The sequence below is a fragment of the Spermophilus citellus genome (genome assembly GCF_964194105.1).
Source record: "Spermophilus citellus genome assembly, chromosome: 1".
Classification (NCBI taxonomy): Eukaryota; Metazoa; Chordata; class Mammalia; order Rodentia; family Sciuridae; genus Spermophilus; species Spermophilus citellus.
Window position 1 is genome coordinate 3761549 of NC_138182.1, and position 24969 is coordinate 3786517.

Below are 24969 nucleotides of genomic sequence, written 5' to 3' on the forward strand. Positions count from 1 at the left end.
TGGCACTTGATGGATTTATCTCCTAATCTATGTTCATGTATAAGCCTTGCCTCTTTTTTCTCTCTGCATTTTGGTTGTTGAAGGAACTGGATTATTTGTTCTGAACAGATTTTTATAGCCCAGGATTGAGCCAAACCACCAGTGTCTCTGTCTCCTGCTTGCAGACAAACTGTGGTGGGATTCCCAGCCTCTGTGACCCTGGGGTCCCATCCCCCAAGAAGTCCCCTCCCATGTACCCTGCTGGTCTGTATGCCTGGAGAAGCCTTCCACAGTTAGTCACCATTTCTGTTTCTTTTCAGAGGACAAAGCTTACACATATGTGTGACCCCCCACCACGCACCACACAGGGATGGAGTACATTGTAAGTTCACACTGGCTGCGGAGTGAATCAAAGTTGGAACTGTTGTTCTTACTCACCTCGTCACGCTCACCACTGGATCTCAATTCTCTAGGCTGAAACTGCAGTCCTCCTTGACGATAGTGTAATTGTGAGTTATCTCAGCCACTCTTCTTCACACTCACAATATAATAATATGTGTACTCTCAGAATAGCTACATCAATATCACCACCAACAATGATTATTGAAAAGAGGTAAAGATTTTCCCCAGTTCTTATCTAACCTGGTCGGGAGGTCAGTAAACCATCTTTAAAGTCACCTGGGCTTTTCTTCTCTGTGTGCCCATGCTACCTGATCAACAGCTTGTCAGTTTCATGGTTTTCACTTTCCTTTTGGTTTTTAGGAATTGCCTTTCTAACTCTGGCTTTGTTTAAGGCTGTGTTAAGCATCATACGAGCTCGTGTCAATGGACGTGGTGAAGCACGCTCAGGGAAGAGTCTTCTCTCCTGCCTTTTGAGTCTCTTCCTTCCATTCAGCTTCCAGGTGCTCTTTTTAAAATATTAAAACCAAACACATTTGCATAGATACACACATGTGTTTACATGCACGAAACTTCCCTTTTGAGCAGTTTACTGTAAGTAAAGCACGTGGGAACATCCCCTCTGCTTCACACAGCCCTAAGTGGCCCACTGTGAGGACGTCCAGTGCTTTACTCAGCAAGACCTATTGCAGGACACTGGCCCTTCCCATTCCTCCCCGTCAGACCTGCAAGGAACAAGTGTGTATGTACAACGTGCTCTACGGGATCCATTCCTCTGAATGAGATTCCTTGGTCAAAGATAAGTACATGCATCATTGTGCTAATACGCTCAATGCCCTTTTATTAGGTTAATGTCACTTTTCTATTTTCATCAATGTGTGATACTTGGTGTTTTTTCCCTATTTTGTTTCACTATTCTCTTATTTTGCTAAGGTAGGGAAGGGATAGGACACTGAAAATAAGTATAATAAATATTATGACAGTAAGACCTTCAGAAAAATTCTCATTGTAATGAAATTATAAATTCTCAATTATCTCTTATAACAAGACAGTGTATGCAGAAAGCATCATTCAAGGTTTTAACCCTTACCTCATCAATCTCCAAAAGTCAGTCATTCAAAGGTTGAGGTATCAACAGCTCACATATGCTCAATTAGTGACTCTGGTACCACGCTGTATAGGCGAGAACCACCTGACTTCATCTACAAGCAGCATCCCAGTAAGAAGAGTGTTCTGTCACTTGTGATAAGTCCAGATTCACTTTACCTCCTGTGTGCAGTGAAGACGTCTGCACAAGCCCTTTGTGAGGGTTACATTTGGGCAGGTGGAGCTGTTACTTTCTTTAAAGACAGGTTTCTGAGATACAGCTGTGACCCAGTTGGTGCATCTACTTAAATTTCTCATGTGCAAACTGTTTCTTCCTGGTTTGCATTCCTTAAAGTTTACAAAATAACAAGCGATTTCTCAGAAGAATTATATTCCAGAGTCAGGCAAAATCATTTTCACTAGGAAACAAATAACATTACTTTCAAGTGGGGCTTGACACAGAAATACAGTGTCCGTGTCAGAAGACATACAGGAGTTCTTTCCATCTTAGACTGGGTTTTAAAAATTTTTTTAAATTTTTTAGAGTTTCTTTTAATTAATTATACATGACAGTAGAATGCATGTTGATACATCATATATAATGGAGAATAATTTCTCTTCTTCTGGTTGTACATGATGTAGACTCACACTGGACATGTAGTTATATATGTACATAGCATAATAATGTCTGATTCATTCTTCTCTCCTTCCTGCTGGAAGGGGTTTTATGCATATGGGTAATGGGGACTCTTCCTTCATTTGTGTTTTCTGCAGTGTTGGACTGCCTATTGAGGTCCAGTGCTCTTGTCACCACACGAACTGGTAGAGATATGAGATCAACAAAGTAGACAGAGACTGTTATGGGAAGAGGGTCATTCAAGAGAAAGTGCACCCTACTTTTATGACAGTTGTGATAAATGTGCCGACTTTCCTGAACCTTCTAGTGTGGTCAGTATTTATGTATTTATTATGTTTTATACTTAGTATTTATTGAGCCAACCTATATTTTGCAGTATTGTGAGCCCAGTATGGCTCCAAGTATTTACAGACATTAACTCTAATAAATACTGTCTAAACTAAGTCATAAATAACCAAGTAGCAATAAATAGGATTAAGATGTCCTCTCAAATCTGTTCACCTGATTTGTGTTCTTATTTATGCCCAAACCCACTGAAACTCATTTTGCTTCCTCTGGTATTATAAAATGCTTTTCCTAGCATCCCTAGTGGACTTCTGGTTGTACTTTAAATGTACTAACTGGCAAGATTAGTCCTCCAGCTAAAACAGCTAAAAAATCTAGAAAAAAAATTGGTGCAAAGATACTAGGAAAAAAGGAAGCCTGGGAATAGAACTCATAACAGGAAAAAAAGAAAAAGATAAAAAACAAATAAGGTGATCTTCAGTGTTGGGCTTTTTGCCTGACCATAGCCAGGAGGGGGCAGCCCAAGCAGAACTTGGACCTCACCAGGATGGGGAAATGGAGTCCAGGGGACTGTGACATTGCATAGGAAATGCTCAGAGGGAATTTGGGTCAGAGAACTGGACAGTGAAGAGCCATGCAGAGAAGGAGATCCACATCCACTCCTTCCTGAGAGTCTCCGAATTTGAATGTGCACCAGTGTAAGTGCTTACTTAGCAAAGATGACGTAGGAGGACCATAGACTGAGGAGCCGCTGGAGCCTGCATGGAGCTGGCCTCCACGGACCTGCGTGGAACAGCAGGGCAGGCTTGAGGAAGGCCCAGGACAGGCCCAGGGCTAAGCTACCTCTGGAGAAACCAACACTAAACCACTCTAGCAAAGTTAAAAAAAAAAAGTACTAAGAAATGTTGGCCTTCAAATACATGAACCAAATTCCAGAACAAGCACAGACTCCTTACAAGAAGTTAGGAACCCAGATATGAGCACTGATGTTGGCAAAGGTCCAATCACAGTGACGGGGACACACAGAGAGGCAGGTAAATGTGCCTCCAGACCAAGAGAAAGTCCAGCTGATGGAAACAGCTGTGCCTCCTCCTCGCCAGCCTGGAGCTCCCGTCTGGCTGTGGCCTTGGCCTCCACCCACCGCCGCCTGGGTTCTGTGCCTCCCCTTCCACTCCCTTGGCATCGGCAGCTCTGCAGCCCTGGCCACATTCTGCCTGCCATCGCCCCCTGAGGCTCCTTCACTGGCTCTCGGTGTGACTCGTTGCTCAGTGTCAGCCTTGGCGATGCCCTGAGCGCGTCCCCTAAGCTCATCTATCGGGGAACGTGATCGCCCAGGCGACAGTGTTGGCAGGCGGAGCCTAATGAGGTGACTTGTGGTATTGCTGTGGGGTGGGCTAGTTACGGAGAGGGTGGCTTGCTTCAGAGGTGAGCTGGCCTCCCTTGCCCTGTGCATTTGGCTGTGGGACGACGCTGCACAACACCCAGAGGCAGACACCCGCCCTGTGCTCTGGGTCTCCCCAGGCTCCAGGCTCTTCAGACACTTGCTCCGGTGCTCAGTGAAGGCAGCTGAGAATGGCGGGCGACCGAGCTCCTCACGGCCTTCCTGCTGCCTCTGTGACTCACCCCAGTTCTCTGCACAGGGACCTTTGTCCCTGTGTCGTCAAGACTTTTTCCCCCCAAGAAACTTCTGGTTCTATAATAGTAATTAAAGTGTCTTATCATTATTGTAATCACGACGATATCCATGTGCATTAGACTTATCAAATATTGTCACATACTTTATTTGCTTTGATTCTCATGCGCCCCTGTGTGATGGAGAATTCAAGAACTATAGTACTATTGAACCAAGAAAATGAATGTCAGGAAGACTACAGCCCTGGCACCCAGGTCTGCGTGGCCCCCTATGGTGGCCATCAGGGGAGACCCTGGCTGTGGGCAGAGCAGGGGAGGATGGCGGGGGGCCCAGGGAAAGCCATGGCTGCAGCATCCTGTGTCCACGTCCATGGATGTCCGAGGAGTCATGGCAGAAGCCACACACAGGTGGCCACTGTGCCCAGTGGTGAGGTGCCTGGCTCCCTGTCACAGCTCAGAGTGCCTGGGGAGGAAGAGTCGGAGCCTGCTCCCAAGGCTCCCCCAACTGGGGGTGGTGAGGCCCCTGGCCCCCACAGACTCAACAGGAAAGAATGGACAGCAGGATGCTTAGAGAGCTGTTCTCAATGACCTCCTCCCCGCTGTCCTGGTGCCATGACAGGGACAGAAGTAAACAGTGGGGACATGTGGAAACTTTCAGGCAGTCAGATGGAAAGGAGACACAAGTACCATAAACATGACAGAAGAAGAAACACGTTCTCAGGCTCAAGGTTGACAACATTCCTTTGCATGTGTTGATTGGCTAGGTTTCTCCCATGTGTTTTACATAGAAATGGAATTGATAAACCATATTTTACAAAATTAATTTGTCTCAAACCTGTTTTGTTCATGAGGTATTGTTCAGACTTGGGAAATTTCTGAATTTCAACTTAGTCATTCAGAATAATCTTAAAACAGAAAGTAGCTTTACTATGCTATGTTCAACCTTAGACGCTATCAATTTGCAGTAATGCTCCATTATTTTATTACATACCACAAATAAAGAGAGACTCCATGAACTCACACCATCAGTTATGAGACGTGTCTCAGTTTCAGAGATGCTGGCATGTGGGAACGTGCCCTTGAGGACACCGTGGGGCAGGCAACTGGCTGGAACCCTGTTCTGAGCACGTGGAGGCTGAGGCTCAGCAGTGAGATATCTGCCCCCGACTACTGAGACCTAGTGGACAGAGAACGACAGAGCTGGGATACACACTTACTTTTCCTCCTCCAGAGCCCACACCCTTACCTAGAACTGATGCTAACTTTGTCAAACTTTTCTGCTTTGGGATTAAAATTCCAATTCTCAGGGGTCTTTTACAGATACAGTAACATATGGTAATTTGTAGAGTCTTATAAGAATTATTTTTCTGTATCAGCTTCTAAGTAAAGCTTATAAGATTTAAGTCAATGTTAGTTAATAGTCCACAGAAAATTCTATTTTTCTGCTGAGAGTCTTCACTAAGTCTTTGTTTTATAGAGGAAAAAAAGTGCTTGTGCAAGGTCACCTGAGAAGTGGGTTGGCATGGTCTAGTCTCCAGGTTTCTGAATCAAAGCACCATGTTCTTTCCAAATCTGTAGTTTCCTGTGACATGTCCATCAAAACCCACAAGGGCAGGACCCACCGTGGATTATCATGTCCCCAAGCAGTCATGACACCGGCTTAGAAGCTGGTTGAGGGTTTTGTTTAACTTTGAAAGAGAAAACTCTCCTTCTGGGGCAGTGATGTGTACACAGAGTTTCTCTGAATAATGTCTTTAAATGGACTGAGGCAGATCCCGTCAGGTGATTCATGCATCACATTGGCATTCCAAAGAGTCGAATTGCACAATGTGCTTTTGACTTTCTCCCTCCAGCAATTTCAACTATTTGTGCTCACATGTCCCGTCATGGAGTCATGTGCCAACGTGGATATTCAGTTTCATGATACACCAGGGTTTCTGACTGGGTGGACACAGGCAGGAAAGTCCAGGGTGACCCCAACCTGGGGCTCGAGCCGCTTACCTCTGGCATCCACTTTATGTAAAGGGAGCACAGTGTGGTACCGGCTCACATTGTCACCAGGGAGGGCAGCTTGCCATTTAGGAATGTCTTACATGCTTTCCCCTGAAGCCAGGCATCTCTAGAATGCCCTTTGATGTTTTGTTTTGGTATCTGACCTGGAAAGTCAGATAGCTGGACAAAAGTCTTACTTTTCAGTGTTCTGTGGCACTTTCAAACCGGGGTCCAACCTGGGGTCCCCGGGAAACAAGCATCCTCCCCACCCACCAGACCCCCAGCTGGCAGGAAACCGGAGACACAAGCATGTGAAGGAGGAGACCAAAACATCCCCCGAAACTAAATTCTCATGGATGCTCTTTTCCCCATATTTCTATTTTAGCAATCCCAATTTAAAAGTATCAAAGCAAAACTTATTTTTAACTAATTTAATAGCAGTATTTTGAACCACAGCCTCATATTCGTGAATCTTGCACGCGTCTTTACACTTCTCAGAGCAGTGCATGATAGCCTGCCTGAATTCCACATGAGAACAAAATTAAAATTGTGCCGCTCTCCAAGGAGAGGGTCAGGGTCTTAGCAGTTTCAAAGGCTACGAAATTATGTATTTTTTGCCCCCTGAATTTGGTGTTTATTGTAATAGGGATGAAAGAATGTTTTATAACTTGGTATTTTTCTTTCCATGTAAAAATGTATGATTGTCGCTGAAGTAGAAGGACTGAGCGAGTCAGGGGAGGGGGAAGTGTCCGTGTCCCTCCTGAACTCCTACTGCCTGTATGCCTGGCCTCACAGAGTCTCACCTCGAGGACAGCAGTGGTTGCCACATTGCTGGCCCCAGGGTCACCTCTCTCACTCTTCCTGCCCAGGTGTGCTCAGTGGGCAGGATTCTGAGCCTGCCTGCCGTCCCAGTGCGCCACGCACGCCCCATCACAGAGAGCTGGGACAGGCCGGCCCCTCTGCAGCTAGCCTATGAGAGGGAAGTGCTGCAGGTTTCTTGCCAACTGAGGCAATTGGTTTAGGATGGAGTCTTAGAGCTGGTTGGAGCGAATAAGGTGTCATGAAACCAGACAGGATTGTGTCACCTTGCGTTTCTTCAAACTATGTCAGTGGTTTAATAAACAGCTTGAGGGGCTGTATCTGCAAAGACACTCAGCATTAAAGTTGGGGGCCTCCCATCCAGCCTCCCCAGGACCTTGGTAGGGAGGCTCCTGCCAGCACCTTTTTGTTCTCCTTCACCCTGATATGTCTGCTGGGGCCCACGTCAAGCTGAAGACCTGCAGACCAGCGCGGTGACACAGCAAGGGAGTGACTGTCCCTTTCTGTACCTGAGGAATTGAAGTTCACCTGGTGGAATGATTTACCCAGTTAGAGTAGGCAGAGAGCCGCAGACGGGATTCCAGCCGAACCTTCAAGCCCATTCTCTTCTGTTTTAACAATCTGCCTCTCTGTTCGTCGTCCTTCCTTGTTACAAAGATGCTTCCTCCCGTCTGTCAGGGCAAAGGGTATGTATTCTGTGCAAGTTAAAGGTGCTCGCCGCCCAGGACGGCCAGGGTGCTCAGGACTGGTGGGGGGACCTCCGGAGGAGCACCTGGGCACCTGGGCTGTGTTCTGCCCTGGGCCCGCCTTGCAGGCTGTCTGCACATAGGAATTGTGTCAGACTGCCCCACTGCTGGTGCTCCACATTGTGGCATCTGGATAGACACACACTATCTTTCCATCTTTACTGCTCCTCTCCTGGACCATTGGTGAAAGAAAAATGGGTTTTATTAAATGATGCAGTACGACCTATGGAGATGAACCTTGGTAGGCATTGGGAGCCGCAGAGGTCACTCGACGCCTCAGAGAGTCCCTTACAGTGACAGAGTGAGCGTGGATCTTGTGGGTGTTGTTCCTAAGTCTCCATCTTAAGGACCCTCCCTACACTTTTTCTTCTTTTTGATTTTTTGGATAAACTTCTATATTGAAAACTAGGGTCTGTCTGTCACTAGAATTAGAATGCCAATGTCCCCCTAAGGCCCCAATATTAAGGCCTGGGTCCCCACGGTGGTGTAGTGAACACTTTGAGAGGTAGGACCCAGGGTGAGGTCTTTGGGTCACCAGGGGTGGCCTCGAGGCAGACTTTGGGACCCTGGCCTCCTCCTCTTCCTCTCTGGCTTCCTGACAACAGGGCAAGCCGTTTCCTGCACCTAGCGCCCCACATTGCCATCTGGCTTGCCCGCCAGAGCCCCAGAGCAACCTAGGCTCGGACAGGAAACGCCCAAAGTGTGAGCCCAAACAAGCCTTTTCTCTTTACAAGTTGACGACCTCAGGTATTTTATTATGGTGGTGGAAAGCCAATTAACTCAGGAAGGTGTTTACTTTAGAGTAATAGATTGTTGGGCTAAAATTTTCTGTTAATGCTGAAAGATAATTATGTGCAATCATACCTCTAGCTGAAGGGTTTTCTCCTGTGCTGATGTGACATTAAGCTGAAAGAATAGTGGCCCATTTTTCCCCATTTTACTCCCTTTCATATGTTTATGCCAAACAAATATGTAGATTTTAAAGTTCATGTGATGAGAATATTTGAATATTTTACTGACTTCTAAAAAAGAAAAACAAAAATCTCCGTGGTCTGTATGTGTTCTCTATTTTCAATAATCTGTTTTGGTTCATTAATTCAAGTAGAAATGGGGAGTTTTACTCAAACAGGAGTTTTGTGATATTCTCAGTCAGACTGCAAACGATTTCAACCCCAAAATGAGGGTGTGGGTTCAGATAGAGGAAGCTCAACTGGACTCCCACATCTCACTCAGCGTCCCACAAAGGCGTGTCTCCATCTTGTTCCAGTGGGAGATGGGCCGTCCAACTATCTTACCTACCGAGTGTGTCTTGGAGACCTAGGATCCTGTCATCTGGACCACATGGAGGAGGCCACCAAGAATTGGACAGAGGGATTAAGGCCCAATAGGACATGGCTTCTGTCCACAATCCAAGCCAGCCCTTGGCCATAGGCACACAATATGGTGGAGGCTCAGTAACATAGGTTTTTGTGTGCCCAGGTAGGGCAAAATAAGGTGGAATTTGGTGAAAGCACGGCATCAGGTATATCATGGTATCTTCCTCAAAGTTCTTATGGTACGTCTTGGCATTAACTCTCCAGAAAAAAAAAAAGGCAACTACATTTTCTTCTTCGTGGACCATAAAACCAAATGAAAAAAAAATCAAGTGATTTAACAAGATGGAGGTGATGTTGTTTGGATTTTTGTCACTGTGACAAAATACCTGAGAAAACTAGCTTAAAGGAGGAAAGGTTTATTTTGGCTCACAGCTTCAGGAGTGTCCCTCCATGACTGGATGGCGCCATTGCTGCAGACTGTGACAAGGCAGAGCATAAGGTTGAAGAGGGAGAGGTGGAGCTGAGTGGCTCACGTCACGGAGGCTGGGAATCAGAGAGAAACAGGGGTGGGTGGGTGGGGTGGGGAGGTGGTGGTGGTGGTGGTGGTAAGACCATGCCTCCTAGGGCATGCCCCAGTGGCCTGCTTCCTCTGGTGAGCCCACGTCCTTCAGTTCCCACCTCCTCCCAACAGGCCACTCAAGGTGAACTGAACCCCTAGAGGGAGTAACTGCTGATGTGGTCAGAGCCCCCGGGCCCAACCCCTTCCCAGAGCCCACCTCTGTACACAGCTGCTCTGGGGACCAAGCCTTCCACACAGGAGCCTTCGGGGCCACCCCAGGTACAAACCGTAACAGAAGGAGTAGTGTTACAAATTGTTCAGTGAGGGCTGGGCTGGGGCTCAGGGGCAGAGCACTCACCTAGCACGCGTGAGGCCCTGGGTTCGATCCTCAGCACCACATAGAAATAAATAAATAAATAAAAGTCACTGTGTCCATCTATGACTAAAAAGTTAAAAAAAAAAAAAAACGTTCAATGAGAAAGAAACCTTCTCTTAAAAACGCACTATTAGCGAACTCAGACAGAGCTGGCCCCTGTACCCACCAGCCACCACCCACATGACTGTCCTGGGCACTGCTTTAAGGACAGGCCATCTGTGAGGGCCAGGACTCTAAATGTACATGCCTGGTTTCTTCAGAAAGCTGCTAGATGGAGGGGGCGTGGTTCACCACAAAACACGCAGATCACTTGACCAGCTGCGATTGCTGACCTTACCTTTATGCTGATTCAAGTGGATTACAGACAGCAATACACTTATGACCATCGGCAGCCCGGACACTGGCGGGCAGTCCACGATTTTAAGGAACTGCCCATTTTTACGTGTGATGATGACTTTGTGCTTACTTCTGTTCAGTAAGTCCCCATGGAGCCATAGATGCTGAGCCATTTAGAAATGCAGACACAGGATGACTAGGGTTCTCCTCAGGCTAGGGAGGGAGGGAGGGAGGGGGAGGGTGGGATGGATGACGCCAAACACCTGGGTGGCCACCGTCAAAGCTGGACCATGGTGTGCCCGAGGATGCGTTTTACCACTCCGTCTATTTAGGTTGTGTTTGATATCTTCTGTAATAAAAGCTTTGAAACAGAAACTGTGTCATCTTATTGTCGAGGAGTGATTTTCCTCTGGCTCATGGTCTCTGTGTTGACACGGTCCCTTGCTTTCTCTCCTGCTGCTTTCCAACCACATTGCTACCATCTTTCCCCATTGGCTGTGGTTTCATCAGACTCACCCTTGATAATTATGGTGGGGAAAGAGGAGCTTGTTCCAAATGCGCACAAGCAGCAGAAAACAGAGTCCTGTCACCGTGAAGCCAACCACAGCTGGGAACTGCCACGTACTGAGGACCCAGGGCAGGGGAACATGTCTCTGGACCACCAGGACTCGTGGCCCCTCTATTCTCCCTTCCTGATGTCTCCCGGAGAGCTTGCACTTGCTGGGAAACATAGAGTTCCCTAAAAACAAGAACCTTTTTCTGGAAAGTGTATTAACCCTTAACTTAGTAAACCTCAGAAAGCTCCACATTGAAATCAGCACAAAACAGCCAAGACAATAAAACAATTCCCTTTATTCCTGACCTAGGACTAGGCCAATCCAGGTCTGGGGAAGGACACTCTTCTGCAGGTGTTCTGGGTCCTGCTCCCAGTAATGGAGCCCTTGAGACACGCACGTTCCTCAGCGCAGACTTGGCTGTAAAGACGCGGCTCTGACACACTGCTGGCCTCTCTAGAAATCTCTGCCCACTTCTTCTCCAGCACCCCATCTCCAGGACTGCAGCTCTATCTGGGGACTTGTGAAGGCGGGAAACGTCCCTATAGTGGTGGCTCCTAGTTCTACTCAGACAAAACATTACCTGTTTCCTGGTTGGAGCCAAGTTTGTCCCTCCCTCCCCCCAGCCCTGTAAGATCTGGTCAGGTTCTTAATGAGCAGCATTCAATCTTTGTATCATATTTCAGGCCCTTTGATTGAAACATAAACTATATATTTGACTTGACAAGAACTATCTCGAGGATGTTTCAACAGAATATGCTCTTGCTATTCTGTGATCCTCTGCAGTTGGAATTCCAACTTATCTTCAGTGAACGTTTTGTTTTGTTCTAAAGTCTGCTGTGATGGGGTCCCACTGATTTCCCAGGTCTTGCTTGTTACATCCGTCCACTCATTTAAATGACCTCTAAGGTATTGCACTTGTTTGTTACCTTATGAGGACCTTATAAAATGTCACTGTGAACCATTAAGGTTGGAGTTGGAGTTGGAAGATAGCACCAGTGTTAATTCAAGGACTTCAGAAGAAACAAGGTAGCTTCTTCAAATCAGTAAGCTGAGCTGCAGACGGTATTCCAGGGTTTCTTGCTCATGAACACTCAGCAATGTTGATCTGGGAAACTCCAAGTATGACTTTGAATAAATTCCATTGGTTCCAGAGTTGGGAAATCCTGATAATCTGGCAACTGGTCAAACAGCTACAAGAAGTGAAGGTGCTCTGTACCCCAATAGATGCCCAGAGCCTTTCACCAGCCAGATACTGTGTCTACTGGCTTCCACTCTCTAAAGCAGCACCCTGAAAGCTGACACAGGCCAGACCCTCAGAAATGTAAGCTTTGCCATGCAGCAAATAACACCATAAAGTGGTGTTCAACTGAGCCTGGGTCCTAACATACTAAAGGAGGGTCCACTGTTGGGGAGGATGAGTAAAGCAGGGAGTGCATAGCCATGTCCCCCGTGGTAAAACAGGAAGAGCACAGGGCTTCTGCAGACGTTGTGAGACCTAGAACATGATTAAGGCCACAGTCCTCACCTTCTATCTCCTCCCTGACAAAGGGCTCAGTTTCTCCTGAGAGACACCCCGTGGTTCAGGGTGCAGATTCTGGGCCATGGTCCCTCCTTGTGGAGTATACACATCTGCTGCTTCCAGTTGGTCCTGTCTTTCCCAGCCGGGCTCCGTCTTCCTCTTCCGCCTGTCCACCCCATGACTTTAACTGCAGCTCCAGGACTGGGAGAAAGGATTTCCTGTGGACATTTAGCCAGCCAGCACTGTCACCTGAGGCTGAAACAGAAGTGACCCTTTGTTGTATGCAGTGTGTACTGCACCCTGCTGGCTCTGCTTCTTTGATAAACATGGAACTCCAGGTTTCTGCCTGGCATTGTCCCACTGCCTTGGACACCATCCAGAGACCAAGCAGTGGTCAATTTGGCCAATGGGTCAGTTAGATGAATTAGGGGCACAGTTGTCATGTGACAATCAGTCACTCTCAAGGCACAGAGATCCAGATGCATCTTCAGAAGCCCCAGCGAGGGGCAGCAGGCAGAGAGGGACACGTGCAATGGAGCTGTGGGCTCCAGCTCTGCACTCTTCACCAGTGACAGCCACTTCCAAAGTCCTGTGCTGCTTCCCCTTTGGTTTCTAAGTGACTTTACTCATGTATAATTGACATGTAATAAAATGTGTGTATCAAAGTGCATGATCTGATAAGATTCCGCATGTGGTTTATGCCTGTAAAATCATCTACACGATCAGCCTGCAAGGTTTCTCAGGCCCCATGGAAATTCAGCCTGCCCCTTCTGTCTTCAGGCAACCACTGTCTCAGTTTCTATGGTTTCATCTGCATTTTCTAAAAATGTATATGGATTGAGTAACAGCCCGTAGGCGCTGTCTCCCGTTCCACGGCACAGTGGCTTTGTAAGTCACCCGTGTGCTCCCGTGAATGAACACCACTCCTTTCACTGCTGAGAAGAGCCCATAGTGTGGCTACTCAGGCCTCTGTCTGTCCATTGACATGCTGCTGGACCTCGGGAGTGCTCTCAGCCTGGGGCTGCTGCTGTCAGAGCCACTGTGAACACTCCTGCACAGGCCTTGTGGGGACATCCGCCCGTACCTCCTGGGTGACCGTGGGGAGAGTGAGGGCTGAGCCATGTAATAGAGTCTAAATCTCAGCTTTGTTTTTGAAAGGGACTTTGCTGGTTATAGACTCTAGACTGGCAGTTTCCCCCACTACTCTAAAGAGGTGTCTGGCTATTTTGGCAGCCGCATTGTCTTCTATGAGAAATGTGCTGGTGTTTTTCTCCCTCCTCCTCCCCATGTGATCCTCCACGCCCACCCAGACCACCGGCCGCATTGTGCTTTTATCTTTTTTTTTAAATTTTCCCAGTTGTGAAGTCTTTGATACCGTTTTTGTCAGGTTTCTTTTGCTTTGAGTCTTCTGAGCTACTGGTGTCTAAATTTCTCCATCAAATTTGGAGAAATTTCAGTCCTCCCTCTTCCTGTCCTTTGGGGAGTCCGATTCCATGTGTTTGAGCTGCTGCAAGCTTTCTCCCAGCTCATGGATTCCGTCTCTCCCTTTACATAAGTAGATGCAGAATGCACACATGCCTGGTGAGCACACGTTGTATATCTATCTAGAACGCATGCATGTACATGTGTGAAGCTCTGCTTCATGTTGGACAGTGCCTGCCTCTTCGTCTCTTTCACATTCCTAACTGCCATCCATCCTTTCAGGGAACTTTTCACCCACCTCCTGTGGCTTCATCTAGGTTGAGATGCAGTTCCATCTCTCTCTCTCATTTATCTACTTAACTGGCTTGGGAAGCTAAGGCAGGAGGACTGTGAGTTCAAGGGCAGCCTCAGCAACTTAGAGAGACCCTAAGTAACTCCGTGAGACCCTGTCACTAAATAAAATATACAAAAGAGCTCAGAGGTTAAACACCCTTAGGTTCAATCCCCTGGATCGTCTGCAGTGGCAGATTTATTCTCTTTATAGATGGTGTTTTCCTGCTTTTTATTTCTGCAAATGTTACGTTGTATGCTACAAATGTGTGTGTTCATAGACCAATTCTTCGTCCTGGTTCTGATAAAGTGAGTTAATCTGGAAAACTGCCGCTTCTTTTCAGATTCTTTGGAAAGGGTGGAGCCATCCCCTGTGTGGACCATGGCCTTTACTCTCCTCAGGCAAGACCTTTCCGCATGCTCTGCCCACAACCTGGGAATCCAGAGGCCATCTGGTCCACCCATGGGAACAGGCCCTGCTCCTGGCCTTCTGAGTGCCCTGCTGTTCCTGACCCTCTGGGTGAGTCCTTCCCAGCTCGGGACAGTTCTGTGAGGCTCTCTGCCATTCTCCCTCTGGTCAGACCTCTCCTGCACTCTGTCCTGTCACCTGGAGTCCCTCAGGTCTCCCAGCTGTGTCTACTCAGAGGACCCCCAGTGTTCCCATTTCAGATCTGTGGCTTGGACACCTTCTCAGGGCAACACGCTGGGCAACCGTTAGAGCTCAGCGCATGCGCTCCCATGTCTCCTGTGCTCCCAGGTCCCAGGGAACTGCCTGGCTTTAGCTGCACGGTGTCCTCTCTCTTGGAACACATTGCTTCATTTGTATGTTTTCCATGGTTTGATTCAGGCAAGAAGGTGAATTGAGACTTTGCAACTCCATCTTGGACAGAGCAGAAATCTCTGCCATGTGTCAGATTTTGAATTAATAAGTTTTTACTAATTTTATTACAAGTTCCCCCTCCATCAAAATTATATAATAATTATATAAACCCCACTAAAATAAAAATAATAAATAAATTTTAAAAGACCAGATTGCGGTCTAACATGAAAATAGCTGCGTATTTAGGTGACACAAACAAGGGCACCTCCTGCGGTCTGGCAGTGGTGGGAAGGTGCATGTTGGGCACTCTCCTGGAGAAGGTGGCGGCCATCATTCTGGAGTATGGAGGAGAGCAGAGACGGGTGGGGAGCAGAAGGCCAGGGGTGACGGGAGCCACAGAAGCCCACGCCCCTCCGATGGGTTGCTTCCTAAGAGGGAGACAGAGTTCACTGCTAAGAGGGAAAGCGTGAGAGGGAAAGGAAAGAGGGGAACACCAGCAGTGACAGAAGGTGACATCCCTGTGGGTAGGTAAAGAGGAGGAGGAGGAGCATCAGTCCAAGGACTTTCTGGAAATTGGAAAGAGGATTTTGAGTCAGTGATGTTAGGCAGCAGACCAGGCCTCTTCACTCTTATTTTGTGCTGTTAGGAAGAGGAAAAGAAAAGGAAGGACAAGGAGAAGCTGGAGAAGGACGAGGAGGGACGAGTGGTGACATCTGCAGCATGGTGCAGGGGACCAGTGGAACTGCTTCTTAAATAGCAGAGTGTCTCCATGAGACCCGCTCTCCCACAGACCCTCCTCCACACGTGCTCTCCAGGCCCACCCACACCTCCCGGGGACTGGGCTGAGGTCCGGCGACCTGTGTGCCTCCGGCTTCTGCCTCCCAGGCCTCTGCTGGTCTTCCCTGAGCAAGGGCTGCCCAGAGAGTGCCCACCTCCCCAAATAGGTAGACAGACTTTCCCTTCCTTCCTGACAGAGGAGCCGTGTGGCTGTCGTGATGGAGGATTGTGCCATGGAGGTCCTGTGCGTCTTCCTTTAATGGGAGGCAGCAGGGGTGGAGCTGTGGGGAGGAAGCCCATCGTGCCTAGACCCTGAGCCCTCTTCTGACCTTTTTCTTTTAAAGCCCCTCCTCTCCTGGCATCTGGGGCCCAGAGGGAATGAGACACACAGCACCGGCCTTGATGGGAGGTTCCCAGGGAGCCGCCGAGCACTAACAGGTCCTATGATTCCTTCACTCCTGCTAAAGGCTGCAGTCATAGATGCTGAGAATAAAATGAGCCGGTGCCGTGTCTGCTTTGTGCAAAGCTGAAACTCAAAAGACAGACCCGAGTAGGCAAATCCTACAGATGGACAAAGGATGTGGAGACAGGCAGGAAGGAAGGGCTGCAGACAGATGGCCCACGGCGTGGCGTGGGTCTGTTTTTTTGTTTTTTCTTCCAAATGTATTCTTCTGGTAAGGACCTCAGGACACTGCAAAAGGGATATTTTTTTCATTTCATTTTTTCTTTTTTCTTCTTCCTCTCTCTTCCCCCTTCCCCCACTGCCTCTCTGACTCTCTCTCTCTCTCTGACTCTCTCTCTCTCTGTCTCTGTCTCTCTCCCTGTGTTCCTGTGGCTTGTTTGGATTTAATCAAGGTCTGCTGTAAACAGTGAAGCCAAGCTTCCCTTAATCATTCTTGCCATTAAGGGGTTCAAATACAAAACTCTTGCTTAAAATTACAACTCCACTTTGATGAGAAAATGTCCCAATCCACTTCATTTTACATCACCCGCCCCCCCTGGCCCTTTGGTTTTCTAAAGCAGTCCTGGGAAGGGCTAATAGGGTGTTTTGGAACTCAGAGTTCCTTGTGGTTTTTTAAGTCCTTGAAGAAGAAAAATAAAAAAGGTCCTCCTTACTGCCCTAGCATCACTAATCAGGGCTTATGTGTGACGAGAAAATTGGAACCTTCACACGTGGCAGGCAGGAGACCAGAGGAGGCACAGTCTCATGCAGAAAACATCTCCACATCGATGGGACTGCTGGGGACAGAATATTCCCCTGCCCACGTGGATCTGGACGGCGTCCAAGTTATTAATAGCTATGGTGACAGGACTGCACATTACATTGTTTCCCCTCGACGGAACGGAATGTGAGGCTGTGGGAGTGTGACATGGAAAGTCTGACGCTGGCTCTGTGGGCTGGCTCTCTCCTCTCGGGGCCTCTGTCCTTTGTGCTTTTCTGCTGCTGCTCCTGGGCAAACAGCTTGGTGGATGATGGACATGGAATGACCTCATGGAGACAGTCTGGTGGTTACCCGTAGAGGAGTTAAAACACGTGGATGCATTTTGATCCCGGTCCAGGTATAGACAGGGGGTCCTGGAACAGCCAGGACCCTGGAACAGCTGGGACCCTGGTGTGGGTTGGGTCCATGGAGAGAACCAATCTGTGCCTTTCTACCTGGATTCCTTGGACTTACGGGCCTGTCCCTCCCTAGGCTGCTCAGCTTTCCTTCCGGTCAGAAAGAGCGTGGCGTGGCTACTGAAGTTGAGACGAACTCAAGCAGGAACCACATAAGGATGGCAGGCCAGGGCCAGAAACACCAGCACCCTGGGGCAGGGGCATCAGGAGGCCAGTAAAGGCCACCAAAGGTCATTTTAAAAACCTGAGATTGCATAGACTACTTCCCTCCTTCAGTAGTGTGCGGGATTCTTTGTAAATTCAAAGAAGCTATTTGTCTTTTGCAGCTAGTGGGGAAATTTCAAGAATTTTTGCAGACACCTCACAAAGCTCCTTCATTGTTTCTCATCACTTTTAACTTATTGTCCTCTCCCAGCAGGGTCTGGTGGGTGGGGAGGTGCCCGTCCTCCTGGGCCACATTTTAGCAGTTCACCCAGGCCGAACAGCCCACCAGCACGGCAGCCAAGCAGAGCTGCTCTAGGTCACTGCTGACCATTTTCAGCAGTCGGGACTGATCTCTGCTCCAGGCTTGGAACTCTGAGGTTTTGTCTTTGTGAACCCTGGGACACTGCAGGTTTGCCCTGCAGTCTGGAGCTGAATCCTGCCCTAGGGGTTACTGCTTAGGATCTGGTTCATTCATTCACTCTGGGGAACTATTCCTCCTTCGGAATAGTCGGGGTGAAAAGACCATTGTAGATAAAACAAACACATCATGACTCAGCTTGAAATTAGGCTATACTGTTGGGCTCCACATGTGTTGACCAGTCAGCAGGACAACAGCCTCAGGGCTCCTCTGCCCCTGTGGCCTTAACACTGCCAAGGTTTCATGGAGACTCACAGTTTACAGTTTACAGTTCTTGCCACGATCTTGGGTTTCAAAGGATCCCCTTGGCACTGGACAGGGAGACCCCCCCTGAGTGAGACATGCAGCACAGACCCCATACTTCCACCCAAGTTCCCTCTGTGCTAGACATTCATTTCTTTTAAGCCTCACGTACAGTGGTGGAAAATGGTCCGTGACTTAGATAAGCTAGTGCTTTCAAAGTCCTGAGAATTTTGCTCTCCTTGATTGCTGAGGCCATGGATCTGAGGTGGGGGCTGTTTTCCAACTCAAATCAATTTTGTTTTCATCCTTCAAAAGGGAGCAGCTGTCTTGGGGGTGGCAACTGATCCTTGAAGCCACTTTTGTGTTGGCTGTTTTGTAAACTGATGTGTTTGTTCTTAAAACTTCCTTGTTAACTTTGAGTGGGGTTCATCCTTTCCTCTGATTAGCCACATCCCTGACTTTAGAGACTGCATCATTTCTAGACTTTCTGGTTGGAACAAGAGCAATCTTTTGGCTACTCCGTCTTTGTTCAGAAGCATCCATCATCCAATTATGATCAGAACCATAACATTTTAGAGCTATCACTCAGGGATTTATGATATGTCTGTCATCTCCTTGTCCCCAGCTCTCTCTCTCTCAAAGGTGAGCTAAGCACCAAGCCAGGACAGACTCCTGATTCCTGCAGTTCCCGCCCGTGCTCACCGTGAGTGCTGCACCTCAGGCTCCTGCACTTTGTACAATGATGGCTGACCTGTTAGTTTCATCTTTCTGAGGTAACAGAATGATAGTCAATGGGACACACATGCATTTCTGCGTTCCCTTTCTTTACCTGGGGGCTGTCTGAAATCACTCATGATAAGCCAGAGTGAAGTAGTCTTCTGCTCCTCGGATACCTGCAGACAGTTGGCTAACAAGGTAGGAGTAACTAGATAAAATAAGGAGAAGTGATGCTTGACATCAACTCAGTTTCTATATTTTTCCTCTTTGAATGCAAACTGTCCATATCACTTCTCCTCGGGTTCCTGTTACAGTTGTTATAGGAACAGTCCCAACTGGTCAGCAGGAGGCTCCCCACCTGCATGGCCTGCTGCTGGCCTGACAGCGTCCTCGCTCTGATCCAGCGAGATGCTCCACCTCACCAACGCTCACCCTCCCTGGTGTGGAGGGGAGAAAGCCGCCTCTTCACTTATCGCTGAGCTGCTGAGGACCAGGCAGTGGGAAGAACCGTTCATGCTCCAACGCTGGATTCAGGAAGGCGGCACGGTCTAATTCTACAGCGGCTAGTACGTTCTGGTGTCCTGAATTCTTATTCTTAATCCTCCTTCCCTGTTTCCTGATGTTTTCTTTCCTGCTTCTTTGTTATTTGATGGGAGTAGATTTTCCACTTCTAAATTTTCCCTCCTCTGTCTGAATGTAAACTGTCAACATCCCTTCTCATAGGCTTCCTCTTATCTTTTCCAATGAAGAGTCCCTCTTGGTCAACGGGAGCATCTCCAGGTCCTGTCTGCTATTGGCCTGGGTGTGCCCTGGCTTTTCCACTCACTGAGGTGCTCCAGACAGACTTCCTGTCCCCTGCCATTGGGAAGCCAGGATCCGCGGGCCAGGTGTGTCCTTGGGTGTCTCCAAGGCCAGTGCTCTTTCCTGCCTCCTTCCCTCTGTGTCTGTGGCTCCCTTCCCTTGTGGAGAGGACCCAGAGTCCCGCCAACCTCCACCTGTGCACACGCCCGATCAGACACTGCTACCAGGAGTCGCTCAGTTTAAGGTCTCTGAACTATATTCTAACAAGGACTAGTTCAGAAGCTGCATGAATCCATTTCTTTTTTGTTTAGGGCTTTTTATTTTTTTTAATTTTAATTTTTTATATATGACAAAAGCAATTCTTTATTGTATGTGATGTGATCAACCACCTGATTCAAATTTTGTTAATTTTTATCTGAATTTAATTTTAGCATTTACTTTTTATAGTAAAGTGATCAAGATACAAATTCACTCCTCCTTCTGAACCAATGTGGTGTTTCCCAACTGGTATCTATAACTCATTTTTTCCATCACCTTTTCTGGGTGCCTTTGCCCTAGACCAGGAGGACTCTCACCTTGTGGAGGGCTCTAACTTCACACCTGAGTTTTGAAGGTCTAACTTCCACTGAAAACGCCTACTGTAGCAGAGAGCCTCTGGGTCCCTTGGCCTCTCACCACCCCCACTCCTGCTCCATCAGATTTCCCATTGATGATGAGTGGAATCCACCTTGACCCTGTGGGCCACAGCAGAGATTCTTCCTTGGTTCTGCAGCCACCCTCTCCGTAGGGCCCCCTGTGGGAATCCCAGCTACTCCGCGCCTCTGGTCTCAGGTGAAGAATGGTGTCAGTCCTGCTTCCCACCCGGGCCTCTCCCCATGGAGAACCAGGACCTTCTGCAGGACTCTGTTTCAGACACTGCGTCTCCACGGGCAGCTGTCCTTCCCTGCGTGGGTGGACTCCGGTGGTGCCATAAACGGGACTTCAGTAGAAGATCTCACCGCCCTTCAGGCTGAGATGTCTCTGAGGGATGAAAGCCAGAAGTGCCACAGGTGCCGTCCCTTTGCCTACTTCTCTGTGAAATGAGGCTTTAGGACACCATGACAGTTACAAAGCTTTCCATAATTCTATGAATGACATGGCGGAGGGAAGGGTGGCAGGAAGGGACGTCAAATCCAGAGCCAGAATAAGTGTCCGCGTCAGAGGGGCTGATCTTCTCCATGGTAGAAGAGGTCCATTTTAATCGGCCTACCAAGGCCCCTGGCTGGTATAGTGGGTGACGGGCCACAGTGGCTGCTCAACATGGTTCACAAGTGGCTTCCTGGTCACCAGTCTTCCAGACTCGCCACTTTCTGTCTCAGACCTCCTGCCACTCCAGGTCGGCTCCCTCCTCCTCTCCACCCCACAAGGAGCAGGAGGGATCTCCGCCTGGAGGAGGGTTTCAGCAGCCCCAGGCTCTCACAGCTGGTGGCCTGCTGAGACCCACAGGGTCCACTGAGTAGGGGAGCACCATGAGGCGTGCTTCAGAGAAAAATAACACATGGAGGGCCGCGGGGAGGCGTGTGGCGAGACAGGGAGCGTGAGCAGCCGTCGGCCAAGGCTCCTCAACCTTGGCATACCTGGAGACCACCACGGAGCTGCACAGTCGCGGCCATGCTGGCTCCACGTGCAGAGGTGCTGACGGCATGTCCGGGTGCAGTCAGGGCATCGGGGGCTTTGAAAGGGTCCAGGGTATCTTCACATGCTGCCGAGGCAGGGCTCCTACTTTGCAGTCTGTCCTCTGCTCAGGTGCGGCGGGACTGCTCCTGGGAGAAAAGGAAGGAGCCGCACCTTCTGGAGGCTGGCAGTTGGGGAAATTCCCTGCTCCCTTCATCCCTGCTCTGGTTCTTGGGTCCCACATCTCTGCAGCCAGGGGACCGATCCCCAAAGCCCAGTGGTCTGTGCCCTCCCTATGCGGGATCACTGCTGATTTTTACCACATCTGCCTCACAGCTGTAAGAAATCAGGTGCTCTTAAAGTCACCGATGCTCCCTGGTCTCCTGACTACGTCACGAGCGGAGAGTGAAAAGCCCTGCACTTCCCACTGTCCCCCTTTAAGGTCTCTAACACGATAACCACGCACACTCCACAGCCACTGTTCGCTCCCCTGGCCACACTCGCAGCCCTGTGGTCCACCAGAGACCTCTTCAATGAGCACTTTATCTCCTGCAGCCTCGGGGTACCTCTCTAACCACGGGGTTCCGCTGGACAACCAGGCTCCTGTCCTCAGATGCTGGCTGAATCCTAGCTACCTCCCATGCCCCCAGGGCAGATGGTACAGCGCGGAGCTGCTTCCTGGGTGCCGTCCCCTCTGGCACCAACTACTGTGCTGAAGAAGGAGCAGCCGGCTCGACCCGTCTTTCACAGGACAGTAAATGTCTTGCGGAATCTCTGGCTGAAGTCCCCAGCCTGAGCTTTAAGGGAAGATTCCTGTGCTAACCCACTCAGGTGGTTTAGGGGACAGAATTCCACCAAATCAGGAACATGTATTGAAAGCTGGCTCCGGAGCCGCCTCCCCCCGCCAAGCTGGAGCGAAGCAGGGTGGCCCTCAGGTGTGAGCCAGCATGGTTCTGGGTGCTCCGACCACTCTTTCTCTGGGCACAGTTTTTCTCAAGTTGAAGATCAGGTCCTACTTTGTTCCAGCCCGGGTGACCGTGAGGGTGCTTTAAGCCTCTGTGCTGAGGCCGTGGAGGGCCTGCTGGACTCTGTGCTGCCACCTTAGGGAAGGGCTGAGATGTGCAGCTGTGGTTTGCCTCCTCCTGGTTTCCTCTGGGAGGGGGCACCGGAAGCTCCCGTGTTCTTCTGAGTGGCTGGAGGGTCCCTGGTACCCAGCCTTCTCAGTCCACTTGGGCTTCCGTAACAAAATGCCATGGTGTGGTGATCTGTACACAGAGCTGGAGGCTGAGAAGGCCAAGGTCAGGATGCAGGCAGATTTCAGGTCTGGCAAGGGCCCTCTGGTTCATCAAAGGCACCTTGAATCTGTGTCCTCACGTGGAGAGGGGGAAAAGGATCTCCCTGGAGCATCTTTAACAGGTGCACTGCTCCCTTTCACCAGGATGGGGCTCTCGTAGCTTAATGTCTCCTGAGGACCAGCCCTCTTAACGTGCTTCAGGCACTCATGGAATTTGGGGGGCACCAACGTTCAGACCGCAGCAGGTGGATACGGCCCTTCTCTCTGAGTGCGGTTTTGTAGGCCTGACTCTTAATATTCTACGTGGCCAACGGCAGAAAAAGGAGAATTTCTGGGCCGCTCTCCTGGTCTCTCTGTTGCCACTGGCCTATGTTTAAGTGATTTTTTTTTCACATTTCCTTGTCCATCAAAATTCCTACCTAATGATTTAGGTGTTAAAGAAGCACCCATATTTTTGGAGATTTGGAACAGGCCACAAGTGCTATGGTCTGACACCCTGAAAACTCCTTGGCTGCCTCTGCTCAGGTGTTCATGCATCCCTCCATCCATCCATCACTGACAAAAGGTGGTCAGATCTGTGTACAGACCACCCCATCGTGGCATTTTGTTACAGAACTCTAGAGTCTGAGGACACAGGAGACAGGATTCCATAGGTCTCCACAGTTTGTAGAAATGACAGAAATCATGATAGCCGATGAAAGGCGCCCTAGGGAAGGCACATGCAAGGAACTTGTGAGAACTAGAAGGGACAAGTCATGTAGAAGAAAGTGGAAGGTCTGAGCTTCCCATTCCTAAACTTCTGCACTCCACCCAGTAATAGGGTGGTGCACTCTCCTCACTTCTCACCTGCCCATGTTTATGTCTCTGTATGGGTGATTTTAGAAAATATTCCACGACTCCTTCAAATAGGTCAGGTTTTCCTCTAGATTTTCATAGTACCTGGTGCTTGGCCTTCATAGGACTTAACAATGTTGCTTCCAAACATCTGTAAGAGGAATTACTTTCCCAGTGTTCTCCCTGCAGGGACTTCCTGGGGGCAGGCACTGCATCTACTGGGACAAGACTATGCACAAATGCCACCTGTGCCAGAGCAGGGAGCTTTAGACATGTGTTGAAGTCTGAATTTGTAAACTTACGTCAGGTGCCGCGCACACAGAATAGAGGTATCCTGATGGAGAAGGCTTCACAGCAAGTGCTACCTCTCATTTGGGAAGTTCAGGCTGAGGTATCCGATGAACTGGTTCATTCTCAGGCTCAGGGCTGACCCAGGATGAGAGTGCCCTTCTGCTCCCTGGCCTGAGCAGGGCAGCAGGTCGTCACAGCTCTGTCTCAGCTGCATCAGCACATAACAGGTGGTGGGCGGCCGTCCCTGGGGTGGGGACACTTCCCCACTGCTGCCACTCTCAAGGCTGTGGTCTACTTCTCACCTATGAATTGCCCAGTCGACAGTGCCGATGGACAACACTTTGGGACATGTGAAATGATGTTCTCCTAGCAACCCTAAAAAGGAGAGGCTGTAACAACCCTAAAAAGGAGAGGACGTAAAGCAGACATAAACAGAGGTAAAATAAAAGCCAAAATCAACCAGCACCACCACAGAAAACCCCAGGCAGCAAGCAAGTGTGTATTCAAGGAGTGAACATTGTCTCAAGAGTGGAAGATGAGGCTGGGGTTGTAGCTCAATGTAGAGCACTCGCTTGGTACATGAGAGGTCCTGGGTCCGTCCTCAGCACCACATATGAATGAATAAAATAAAGGTATTGTGTCCACCTACAACTAAACAACAACAACAACAAAAAAGAGTTGGAAGATGAAATCAAATTCTGGAAAATTTGCCCGCATTGAACTACTTTCCAGTGGTGTGCTTTTCAGGGTAAAGTATTCTCCCATTCACAGACCACACTGAGAGCAGGGAGCACGTGTTGATTGTATTCCTCGAGAGCACTTCGGTTTTCCTTCATTCTACCTGGTATTCATGGCTTAACAGGAGCCCTGGGGAGGCTTAGTCTTGATTAAGAGAAGGAAATTCAAATCAATTCAAATAAGTATAACAAGACCTTTAAATAAATTTTACATAGAGATTTTGAACCAGAATAGTTATAAATAAAAATATCAGCAAGACTTGAGCCTGGAATAAAGCAAATCACTGTTCAAACACTGAAAGGTGCTATAAACCCCAGACCCATGACCCAGGTTACATCTGCAAAAATGGCCATCTGTAAGAGTCATGGGCTCCCTAGCCAGAGGGAATCTCCAACCAGGGCAGCTGGAGGATGACCACGGCCACTCGCAGCATCCTTTACACTGAGTTTCAGGCTGTTTTCCCAAACAGAGTCTCAAGAAAGTAGGGCAAAACCAAGCCACAGGGGAGCCCTCGCAGCCACACCCTGATGCATGGCATGGCAGCCCGCTAAGGTGCACAGCTTTGACATTT